Here is a 12,991-nt window from a genome sequence, read left to right as displayed (position 1 = left end):
CCCATGCTGGACTAAAACTTCTAGCACTCTTCCTGCTTCAGGGTGGTCAGGATTACAAGCGTGAACCACCAGGGATACCTTGACTGTGTGTTTTTAAATCCTGATTTTTGTATGGCAAAAGTAAGTCACAAAAAAGGAACTATTAAGGGGAACAAGTAAAGAGCAGGTAATTGTACAATACCCTCTGGGAAAATAGTCCCTGGAATAGTGCTTCCTTAAGATCCAGCTATACCACTGCTAGGCATATATCCAAAAGATATTCAAGTACACAACAAGGACATTTGCTCAACCATGTTCGTAGCAGCTTTATTTGTAATAGCCAGAATCTGGAAACAACCCAGATGTCCATCAACGGAGGAATGGATACAGAAATTGTGGTATTTTTATACAATGGAATACTACTCAGCAATTAAAAACAAGGAAATCATGAAATTTCCAGGCAAATAGTGGGACCTGGAAAAGATCATCCTGTGTGAGGTATCCCAGGAGCAGAAAGAAACACACTATACTCACTTATAAGTGGATACTAGACCTATAAGATAGGATAAACATACTAAAATCTGTACACCTAAAGAAGGTAAGCAAGATGGAAGACCCAGGGTAGGATGATCAAACCTCACTTAGAAAAACAAATGGGATGGACATTAGAAGTAGGAGAAAACAAGTAACAGGACAGGAGCCTACCACAGAGGGCCTCTGAAAGACTCTACCTAGCAGTATATCAAAGCAGATGCTGAGACTCATAACCAAACCTTCGGCAAAGTGCAGGGAATCATATGAAAGAAGGGGGAGTTAGTATGACCTGGAGAGAACAGGAGCTCCACAAGGACCAAATATATCAGGGCACAAGGGTCTGAACCCCTGCTCAGATGTAGCCCATAGTAGCTCAGTATCCAAGAGGGTCCCTAGTAAGGGGAACAGGGACTACTTCTGACATGAACTCAATGCCTGGCTCTTTGACATCCCCTGCCCCGCCCCAAGGGAGGAGCAGCCTTGCTAGGCCACAGAGGAGGACTTAGCAGCCAGTCCTGAAGATACCTGATAAGCTAGGGTCAGATGGAAGGGGAGGAGGACCTCCCCTATCAGTGGACTTGGAAAGGGGCAAGGAGGAGATGAGGAAGGGAGGGTGGGGTTGGGGGGGAATGAGGGAGGAGGATACAGCTGGGATACAAATTAAATAACCTGTGATTAATATAAAAATAAAAATTATTAAAAAGAAAAAAGGAAATTGTATAATAGACTGTACAGTTTCAGTAGTGACAGAAATTCAAAATAAAATTCAGGTTTTTATTCCAGGATATTACTAAAAATTTGGGGAAGCAAGTTGTCTCATATAATATTGAGAGAAATAAGTTATTTGTTTTTATTTTATGCATACAGATATTTTGATTGCATGTATGTCTGTTTACTACATGCCTAGTGTCTGTAGATGCCAGAAGTGGGCATTGGATCCCCTGAAATTGGAGTTACAGACAGTTGTTAGTACTCTTGTGAATTCTGAGAATCAAAAGCTTTTAGTCACTGAGTCAATTCTTCAGATCCAAGTTATAAATTTGGAGGAAATTTTTATAATATCAAATAAAAAGTTTAAATGTCAGGCAAATGAAATATCAAAATTAAAAATATGCATGTTCCATGTTCCACATTGAGAAATACACTCCACAGAAATAAAAGCACTAATATTAAGAAAATTTAAGGATAAAATTGCTCAGTAAAGTACTTGAATGCCAAAAGAAAATAGAAACAAATTTAATTTCTACCAATGCAACATGAACAAACTGTAATTTCCTAATTCATATTTATTCAAAAAATATAACATTACAATTACTTCTGAAATCAGTTTAGGAAAAGGTATATCTTCACAATAGAAAATATGGTGGTCACAACTTTAGTTAACCGCATTATCAAACTGTTTACAATGAATGAAACACTAAGATGTTATATCCTTCTAACAAGAAAAAATAAAAATAAGCAGAATCATGTATGAACTGGTCTTGCCAAATATAATAAAACCTAAATCTAACCAAACCTCTAGGCTTAGCTTCTCATTTCCAAGAAATACAGGAAATAGAAGAACAAAGTAATCTCTGAGGCAATAACAATACAAACAAGAGATATGAGTTATTCTGCAAGATAGCTGATATAGCTGTTTCCAAAGGCTGAGATCAAAGGAAAAAAGACATCACTGTTAATTTTCTACTGTGATAAAATACCATGACCAAGGCAACTTATAGAAGAAATAGGTTGTTTTTTTGGGGGGGAGGGGGGGCATTTGCAGTTTTAGAGGGTTAGAGCCCATGACCAACCATCATGGTAGGGGGGATGGCAGCAGGCAGGTCTGGTGCTAGAGCAGTAACAGAGAGATTACATTGATATTAAAGCAGACACAGAAAGATAGACACATTGAGAATAGCATGGGCTTTTGAAACCTCAAAGACCACCCCCAGTGACATACCTCCTCTAGCAAGGCCACACCTCCTAATCCTTTCCAAATAGCTCCACCAATTGGGGACAAAGCATTCATTCATATATATGAGCCCATGGGGGGCCATTCCCATTCAAAACACCACAGGTAGGGAGCCTGTGCCTATAATCTTAGTCTTCATGAGACTGAGATATGGGTAATTTCAAGGTAGGTTCAAAGTCTACCTCAGAAAATGAAGCAAAACAATGAGAAACTATTATAAAATAAAAGACTAAAGAGAGACAAGACACTTGTAATATGTGAACTTTTAATAAATTCACAGTCTTTAAAATTTGGGGCTTTAGACATGGCTCAGCAGTTAAGATCACTAGCTGTTCTTCCAGGAGACCTAGGTTCAATTATCAGAACCCACATGGCAGCTTTCAACTGTAGAGAAATTTTAATCCAACAAGATGGCTGCTCTTTTTACATCCAAAGATCTAGTTCTATGTAATCCAGCTGGAATGTATACATGCCCTTAGTACACACCTTTAATGCCAAACAATGATATCTAATTGAGAAGCAGACAAAGTTACTAGTCAGAGAAAGATTTGACAGAATAGGATATGCCAAACTCTCACAAGAACAGAGAGGAAAATACGCATCTTAAGAGAGCAGTGCAGAGAGAGGAGACAGTTTTACAGGGAGAGTTTTACAGAGACAGATTGAAGAGAGAATAAGTTAGACACAGGTAAAGACAGAATGAGATAGACAATGAGAAGAAGCCAGAAGATTACAACAGATATCTGGAGTTAGTTTGAGGCCAAGAAGAGCAATTCAGTCAGAAGTGAGAAAAGCCAGTTTGAATCAGTCAACTGGAAGAGAAGTTTGAGCCAAAACAGCTGAGTTGAATCAGCCAGAGTTCAGAAAGAACTAGAAAGGATGAGTTTATTCAACAGTATATCTTAGAGGCTGAAAACCTTCTAGGCCTACATTAGATTGTGTGAAGGATAGAAGCTTACAGGACTAGGACTAGGTTAGCAGATGGAGGCAGTAAACCTCAGAAATGACAAATACTTCAGGAGAATAAAAGTTACATTTACACTCAACCATCATCCATCACGCCAATCCGAGGGATCTGATACCTTCTTCTAGACTCCAAGGACATTACACAAACATAGTACACAGATACACATGCAGAAAAAAACATCATTACTTCAACATACTTTTTTTCCTTTGAAAGTAGCTATAAATTAAAAACAAGGAAATCATGAATTTTGCAGGCAAATGGTGGGATCTAGAAAAAATCACCCTGAGTGAGATATTCCAGGAGCAGAAAAAGACACATGGTATATTCTCACTTATGAGTGGGTACTAGACCTATAAGACAGGATAAACATACTTAAATATGTACACCTAAAGAAGATAAACAAGAAAGAGGTCCAGGGTTAAGATGATTAATCCTCATCTAGAAAGACAAAGGGGATGGACATTGGAAGTAGGAGAAAACAAGTAACAGGACAGTAGCTTACCACAGAAGGCACCTGAAAGACTGTACCTAGCAGTGTATCAAAGCAGATGCTGAGATCCATAACCAAGTCTTCGGCAGAGTGTAGGGAATCATATGAAGGAAGGAGGAATTAGTATATCCTAGAGGGGACAGGGAGCCTCACAAGGTCCAAATATATCTGGGCACAGGGGTCATCTCTGAGACTGTTTATCCAAACAAGGACCATGCATGGATATAACCTACAACCCCTGCTCAGACATAGCCCATGGTAGCTCAGTATCCAAGTGGGCTCCCTAGTAAGGGGGACAGGAATTGTTTCTGACATGAACTCAATGTCTGGTTCATTGAGCTTCCCCTCCCCCACCAAGGGAGGAGCAGGCTTGCTAGGCCACAGATAAGGACATTGCAACCATCCTGAAGATACCTGATAAGCTAGGGCTAGAGGGAAGGAGAGGAGTACACCCCCTCTCAGTGGACTCAGAAGGGAGCAGGGAGGAGATGAGGGAGGGAGGGGAGGATTGGGAGGGAAAGAGGGAGAGGCCTACAGCTGGGATACAAGTGAATGTATAAAATTATTTAAAAATAAAAAATATATTAAAAAAGAAAAAATGAAGTAGCTATAAAACAGGATTTTTGTTAGATAAATTTGAATATAAACAAAATAGAGGATATAGATAAATTTGTGCTGGTGTGTTATTGCACAGCAGATACCAATAATATACTTTATATTTCAAAAAGCTACAAGAAAGGATTTTGAAAACTTCCACTGTAAAGAAATGACAAATGTTTGAACAGATAAATATGTTTAACCTGATTTAAGCATCACACAATGAATACATGTATAGAAACACTGCATGGTCCCCATTGAAGTAGCCATTCCATTGGACCTGAGGTGGTCAAGTGTGTGCAAGTCACGCTGACTCACTAGTCTTGTTGTTTTCAGCAGACACCTCCTGTTTTGCTTAGTTAAGTTTCCTATTTTGCTTGGATATGTTTACTTTGAAAGTCCCTTGTGGTTTGCCTATATAAGTGGCTTACTCTGAAGATGGCACCTTGATCAGAGCACTGTCTTGGTGCCCCTCTTCATGTTCTCTGTCTCTTTTAATTTCTAGCCCTTTGTGCAGGCGGTTACTATTGGTGGTCACAGGCGACTACACCCATCACCAAGGAAAATTTTTATTTTTATGTTTTCAGTTAAAAATAAGTAAGTTTTAGTGGCTGGAAGTATAACTAAGTGATAGAATCTTTGCATGACATGGGTGAGGCCTTATCAATGCCCAGCACTGTAAGGTTTCTTTTTTTTCCCCTTTATTCTTTCTTCTTTCTGTACACTACAATTATAATGACAGTAATACAATTAATTTTCAAATATTTTGATTTTTTTATTTTCTAAAGTTTGGTGATTATATTGTGGGTATGAATTAAAAAGTCTTATTTTTTAGGCCATTGATGCCATAGTTTTAAATGACAAAGTATTATAAACTCCAATTTACTCTATCTTAAATGTTTCAGGGTGGGGATAAATCCATTAGATTAGCAGTTTTCAACCTTTCCTGCCTACCATATGTTTACATTATGATTCATAATGGTAACAAAATTGCAGTTATGAAATAGCAATAAAAAATTTATGATTGGGGTTACTACAACATGAGAAACAGTATGAAATGGTTACAGCATTAGGAAAGTTGAGAACCACTACTATATTATATTGTAGTAAATCAAACTGCCATTTTATAACTCAAAAACAGTTGAGTATTGGTAATTTAACATGTTCTAGTCTAACAAATTGGGGGAGAGCACCAGCAAAAATACTGTGAAAGTTTAATGATTCAACTTAGAAAACGGTTATACAGGAATTCATTTTACTATTATTTCAATGTTTTACCTCATAAAGATTAGAGAAGGGGCTCAAGAGATGGCTCACTGGTTAAGAACACTGGCTGCTCTTCCAGAGGACCCAGGTTCAATTCCCAGCAGCAACATGGCAGCTCACACCTGTCTGTAACTCCAAGATTTGACAGCCACACACAGACATATATGCAGGCAAACCTCAATGCACATAAAATAAAAATAAATTTTAAAAAAGATTAAGGAAAAATTAAAAACCTATCTATGGATTGGCCTAGATGGAGAGATAATATATTATTTTTAGTGTTTGATTCTTTGACTGTTTCATCCATGTATATAATGAATTTTGGTCATTTTCAGACCTATTGCTCTCTCATCCCAATCTTCTCACCCACTGAAAACCCTTCTTCCAAGATATCTTCTGCTTACTTTCATGTCCGTTTTGTGCATGAACCATTAAGCTCAGTTAAGGCTGCTTGCATGATCTATCTCCTGGGAGCATAGGCAATGTATCAGTGGTTATACCACTGAAGAAGGCGATACACTCTTTCTGGCAGCCAACACTGGCCAATAGTTCTCAGAGAGGGGTGGGGCCTCATAAACTTCTTCCCAATCGAAGATGAAGTATTAATGGTCTCTTGTTAAGCTTTTTTTTAACCTTCTGAAAAACATATATGAAAGAAACCCATCAAATGTGGACAACCTATATATGTTTCTAGATATCACCAACTTTGAAAAAAAAAATCAGTTGTGAATAAAGCTGTTATTTTTGATTTATTGTGGTGAGAACAAAACAGTGTAAAAATTAACATTAGGTATCCTTAGTTACACTTGTCAAAATATGAATGTTTCACATCATTTTTTAAATCTATTTTTTTATTTTATTATTGTTTGTGGATAGGTGTTTGCCTACATGTATGTGCACCGCGTGAGTACAGCACCTATGGAAGCCAGAAATGGCCATCAGATCCCCTGTCAGTAGATTTATAGACAGTTGTGAGCTGTCATGTGGGTGCTGGGAATTGAATGGGGATCCTCTGGAAGAGCAGCCAGTGCTCTTAATGGCTGTCTCTCCAGTCCTAACTCAGATTTTAAACACAGCACAAAGACGCATATACACAATGTCCCAGAAATCTGGGGTAGAGGTGATTTTTCAAATAGGTGCCAAAAAAGGTTTCCCCCAAAATATTCAATTCTGAATCTTCATTTAGATCAAGTTTGGCAAGCTATAACTATATTGCACTGTCCCCTTTCACAAAACAATGGCAGAGTTGAACAGTTGTAAGAGTCTATATAACCTGCCAAGTCTGGTGTTTTTACTATTAGGCCCTATCTTTTACAGGAAATATTTTTATTCCCTAATTTGGATGGTGTTTTGATTTGAATATGAAAAGTCCCATATAGGCAAAATGCAGCAGATTTTATTAAAACACTGAGGCATAAAAAGAAAAAACTGTGTGCATGAAACAGCTTTTTAAAATTAGTTCTTACCTGTGTATGGTGATGCATAATACTAATCCCAGACCTTGGGAGGTTCAGACAGGAGGATCAGATATTTATGTCTACTCTCACTTATATAACATGACCTATGTGAGACTCTCTTTCAAAAACACAAAACAAAACAAAACAAACAAACAGGGGCTGGAGAGATAACTCTGCATTCAAAAGCATTGGTTGCTCTTCCAGAGGACTGGAATTCAATTCTCAGCACCCGTAAGGTGGCTCACAACTGTCTTTAATTCCAATTCCAGGAAATCTGATGCCCTCTTTTGGCCTCCATAAGCCAATGCTTGTACACAGACATACATGTGGGCAAAACACATAAAATAAAGATTGAAGGAAAAAAATTGGAGAGACAGCTCAGCAGGTAAGAATATTTGCTGTGCAAGTAAAATAACTGAGTTCAAATATCAAGCCTCCACACAAAAAGCTAGGCATGGCCTTGTACATGCTGTAACCCCAGTGCTGTGAGGAACAGAGAAATTAGGATTGCTGAGGCTTACCGGCCATGAGCCTAGCTCCAGGGAATAAGGCCTCCATACACATCTTTGTATTCCAAACTACATATTCAAATATGTCACACACACACACACACACACACACACACACACACACAGTCAGCCAAAAACTTGGAAAACATTAGCTTTTATCTTATCAGATAACATACATTTTTAATTGTTTTCCTTGGGCTTGGTGAGATGGCTCAACAGCTAAAAGCACTTGCCTCACAAGCCTGACAATGACTCTAATCTCCAGAAATATGCATTGACAGTTGTTCTCTGACCTCTCCATATGCATAATGGCATGTGTGTGCCCCACTACACACACACACACACACACACACACACACACACACACACACACACACCATAGATATACACAATAACAAAAATATATATAATAAACACAACTTTAAAAATAATTCCCTTAGTCCTTCAATAATAGTCTGCTTATAAGTCTAGTATATTTTGGTTCTGTAATGATTCCAGATACAGGTTCCATCTTGTGAAGCAGGACTTAAATCCAATCAGATCAGAAAGCAGTTGGTTACTCTCATAATGTTCATGCCACTATTGTACCAGAGGGCATGTCTAGTCAAGCCAGCCATTATTGTAGCTGGCAGGGTTCACAGATGGGTATGATTGACAACTACTTTCTCCCCTGGTAGCTTGCACAGCACCTTCCAGCACTGCCAAAGTTATCCAGAAGGGATGAAGCTTCCAGGTCAGTTTGACCCCTCTGTGTTCTATAACTCAAGTTCATGTTGTCTTCACTAACAGGGTCTTACTGTAAAATTCTAGAGGGTAGCCAAGAATATTGTCAATACCCTCTAATGTTTTCATCTCACTGGCCAAAACCTCCAAAAGAAGTAACCAACTCTGGGAACCAGACTTTAAATTATTTTTCAGATTTATCTTTATTATTTTCATCTTATATGCATGAGTGTTTTGCCTACATATATGTCTTTATGGCATGTAGAAAACTGGTACTCATGGAGGCTAAAAGACGGCATTAGATCAACTGGAACTAAAGTTACAGACTATTTGTTAGCCACTATCTGGGTACTTTTTGTTAGCCTCTGGTGTCTAGTAGACGCACTGTTGCCTCATTGTATGCTAACTTCATTTTAATTAGACACACACACAAATGCATGCACATATACATATGAATATACACAAAGACATTCCATATGACTTTTTAAAAGGACTTTGGTATTATTTATCCCTCAGCTCCTTCCTATAATCTATACTCAGCTTGCCTACCCCAATTTAACCTTGCCTGTTCCCTTAGTCCCTTTCAGTCTTTTGTAGGAGTGCATTCTATCAGCCTCCACTCCTTCCCATGGCCCTAGCAATCTCTCACATCTAAGGATATTCCAAATGAAATACAAATAGATATTATCTACTGGTCCAAAGATAATATCCACAAATAAGAAAAAGCATCCAGCAAATGAGAGAAAACATATTTGTCTTTCTGGTTCTTGTATTACCTCATTCAGAATGACTATTTCAGCTTCACCTATTTACCTATGAATTTCATTCTTCTTAATACCTGAATAATTTTCCAATGTGTAAATATACCAAATTTTCACTATGGCTAGACAGGTCATAGGCCCTAGGGGGAAATCTACTACTATTTTTTTTCTGCTAAATGGATATAGTACTAACCCAACTCCTACTGACCTATCACTGTGCCCATAGACCAAAGCATCTCTCAATCTTCAACTAGAAAACTTCTCTTTGAAGTAGATGGTTATTAGCACAAAGACCCACAACTGAGCATGGGACAGAGAATAAGGGACTGCAGAACGCTCAGTCCTAAAAAGAACATATATACTGCTAACCCCCCTCCTAAGACTTGGGGATCACTGTGGAAAAGGGAGCGCAAATGGTGTTAAGCACCAGGAGTGCTGGTTGACGGTAAGAAAAACAGTGTCTTCTAGATATAGCAGCATAGCTACACATAGGAACTTACAGCAGTTGTGACAGCATGCACAAAACCTGTGTAAACCCAAGCTAGACCAAATATCCGCATGGAAAGGGGAGTTGGGCATAAAGTCCTACCATGGAACTTTTAGTAACTTTATCTCCTAGGAGAGGAGGAGACATTTTTGAGGTTGTAGAGCATCTGGTAAGTTGGCCACATACATCCAAGAATATTGGAGCAGCACAAATTAGTCTTTGATAGGTTTGAAAAATGGACACAAATTGGGTAGGTAGGGAAAATGTTGTGGATCTTGATGACTGGAGGACGGGGTAAATATTACCACGATCAAAACACATTGTATGAAACGCTCAAAAAACTAATTAAAATTTCAAATTAAATAAACATTTCTAATATATTCAACAGGCATTATTATCAGCACTTAGACTAGTTATGAGTCTCTGCAATAACTGCAAAAGGAAACTGCTCTGACCAAAGCTGACAACAGAATTGACCTATGGGCATAGACATGTGTTTGAATACTTTGTCTCCAGTTGGTGGTGCTTTTTTGCAAGGTTGTGGACCCTTTGGGAAGTGGAACCTAGCTGGAGAAAGTGGGTCACTGGTGTAGTGGGCCTTCTACATTCTGGGCCACCCTCACTTCCCAGGGTTATATAACAAGCATCTGCTTCAAGTAGCTAATACAGATAGATGTTCATCTTAATGAATGTTCTGCCCTGATGGAAGGCATTATCCTCTTTGGTTTCCAGATAAATTTATGATCATTTCAGCCAAAATGGGATGGTTTGTAAGACAAAATGGGACGGTTTCAATAGACAAAAAGATTATAAGTAGATTTAAAGAGTATTTTCAGGGAAAAAAAAAAAACCACATCATTCTATGCCTTAAATTATTACTTGAATTTAAATGTTACAGGTTGTATATTTGCCTACACTTCCTATGTATTGTTTAATTTGACCTTAGACTTGATTAAGAGCTACAAGCAGGAGATTTAACTGATCTTGTATTAACATATACTAAAAATAAAACAATGTAAGGCAATGCTAGAGTCCAAGAATCTTTTTAAAAAGGTGTTTGAATATGTATTTCAAAAACTTTCATAATAAAAAGCATATATTAATTAAAATATGTAATTCACTCAATTTTGAGGACTATTCCCTTTAGTGTTACAATAGCACCCAAGAAAACTGAAGCTAAAACAGTATAACCCAGCTGGGCGTGGTGACACACACCTTTAATTCCAGAACTTGGAAGACAGAGGCAGGCAATCTCTCAGTTCAAGGCAATCCTGGTCTACAAAGTGAGTCCAGGACAGTCAGGACTACACAGAGAAACCCTGTCTTAAAGAGAGAGAGAGAGAGAGAGAGAGAGAGAGAGAGAGAGAGAGAGAGAACAGTATAGCCTTTAATCCCAGTAGTTGGGAAGCAGCAGCAGCTGGACTTCTTTGAGTTTGAGTTCCAGATCATCCAAAACTACACACCCTGTCTTAATAGATTGGTTGGTAGGTAGGTAGATAGATAGATAGATAGATAGATAGATAGATAGATAGATAGATAGATAGATAGATTCCACACAGATAGTTATAAATGCCTGGGGGAAATTCTGGCCCTTCAACATTCCATCATGATGAAGTAAGAGCTCATGAAGCACCACCCCTTCCTGGGGAGCTTTTGGCAGTTAATGGTTGGAAAAAGTTTTTCACTGGAATAGCCAATGATAAGTGGCCTGTGCTCAAGAAATAACCTCTCATGCTCTTGTAAGCAAGCCTAATTCAACTTGGTCACAAAATAAAGGAATGAAAGTAGGAGGGGGCTAGTTAGGAAGAAGAGGGTCTAGGAAGAGTAGAAGAAAAATGAGAAAGGATAATGGAGGGTAAATATGATCACAATACATTTTATATATTATGAACTTGTCAAAAATATAATTTAAAAATCCTCTCTTAGGTCTAATACATAGAATAGCTTAAATAGTGACACTGTCACTGTATGTTTTAATATTTAAATAATATACTAGGGGCTGGAGAGATGGCTCAGCAGTGAAAGGCACTGACTGCTCTCCCAGAGGACCCAATTCAGTTCCCAAAATCCACATGGCAGCTCACAACTGTCTATAACTCCAGCCTGAGGAGATCCAATGCCCTCTTCTGGCCTTCTCTGCAAATGCTAGGCACATGTATGGTACACAGATACACGTTCAGGCAGTTGTACACATAAAAATAAATAAAATCTCAAATAAATAATATACTATAATCTACAATATAATTTTCTTCTTTGGTTTTATTTTTCTCTAAGAAGAGAGTCATAACTATGAAGGTCTGCCTTGTCTTCTCTGATTCAGGAGAATACTGTAAAACATCTCCAGGCTCTAACTCCTATTTTGGCTTTATGACTGAAAAATGAATTCCCTTTACCTTAACACACACTCTAGACAGTCATGTGATTCCCTAAACTTAATATTACACACAAACGCTTTCATCTTCTGATAGAGATATTTTAAAGACAACTTTTTCTCAAAGGAAATGAAATAAAGGCAGGATATTCTAAACCACATCATATCTGGGCATATTTCAACAGCTCTGAGACAGCCACTGGCAAAAATTAACTTCTAAAAGACCCTGGTAACAAAATGCAGCTCAACTTCATCGCCTCTGCCTCCCAGCATACTTCTTAACCTGAAAACCAAATGATGTGAATGCGTGATGCATGTCTGCAAGGAATGTGATGCAATAATCATATGTCTACAATTCCATTATGCTATAATTAATCTTAATTATACATTCAATCCTGCCTGAATTAAAAGATTCACATGGCTTGACTCTTGTGTTTCCTATAATTGTACTGTGATATTTTGAGAAATATAAAGTAATAAATCTTATAAAGCAATATGGTATTTTGGAGAACTCTATTCTTACTAGTTGGGTATGAGATCAGCTGTGGCTATCCCAGAGTTTTCGTCACCATTTACTGGGGACAAAGAGACAGCATTTTATGTCCCTGTTTCCCAGTCTCAGCCTCAGAGGCAGTCAGCACATGGGAAAGGAAACTCTGATTATATATCCAGTCACCTGACAGAGGGGGCGGCCCCCTCCCTCTTCATGCATTTATGTTTCTCTTTAGTGTTCTGAAGCCTGACTAAGGACTTGGCATTTGCCTCCTTTTCCATGTATCATTGTGAGAATTTCTTGGGTTCTCTTTCAATCTTCCCCCTCTTGCTTTCACAGGCACTTATTAACCTTCTTGGAGCTTCTCCAGGAACACCCAGTAACTCTTATGGAGCAAAGGATC

This window comes from Psammomys obesus, unplaced genomic scaffold (assembly GCF_907164565.1).
Source record: "Psammomys obesus unplaced genomic scaffold, mPsaObe1.curated_primary_1811, whole genome shotgun sequence".
NCBI classification, from domain to species: domain Eukaryota; kingdom Metazoa; phylum Chordata; class Mammalia; order Rodentia; family Muridae; genus Psammomys; species Psammomys obesus.
The sequence above is the reverse complement of the archived record's forward strand: the minus strand, read 5'-3'. Positions refer to the sequence as shown.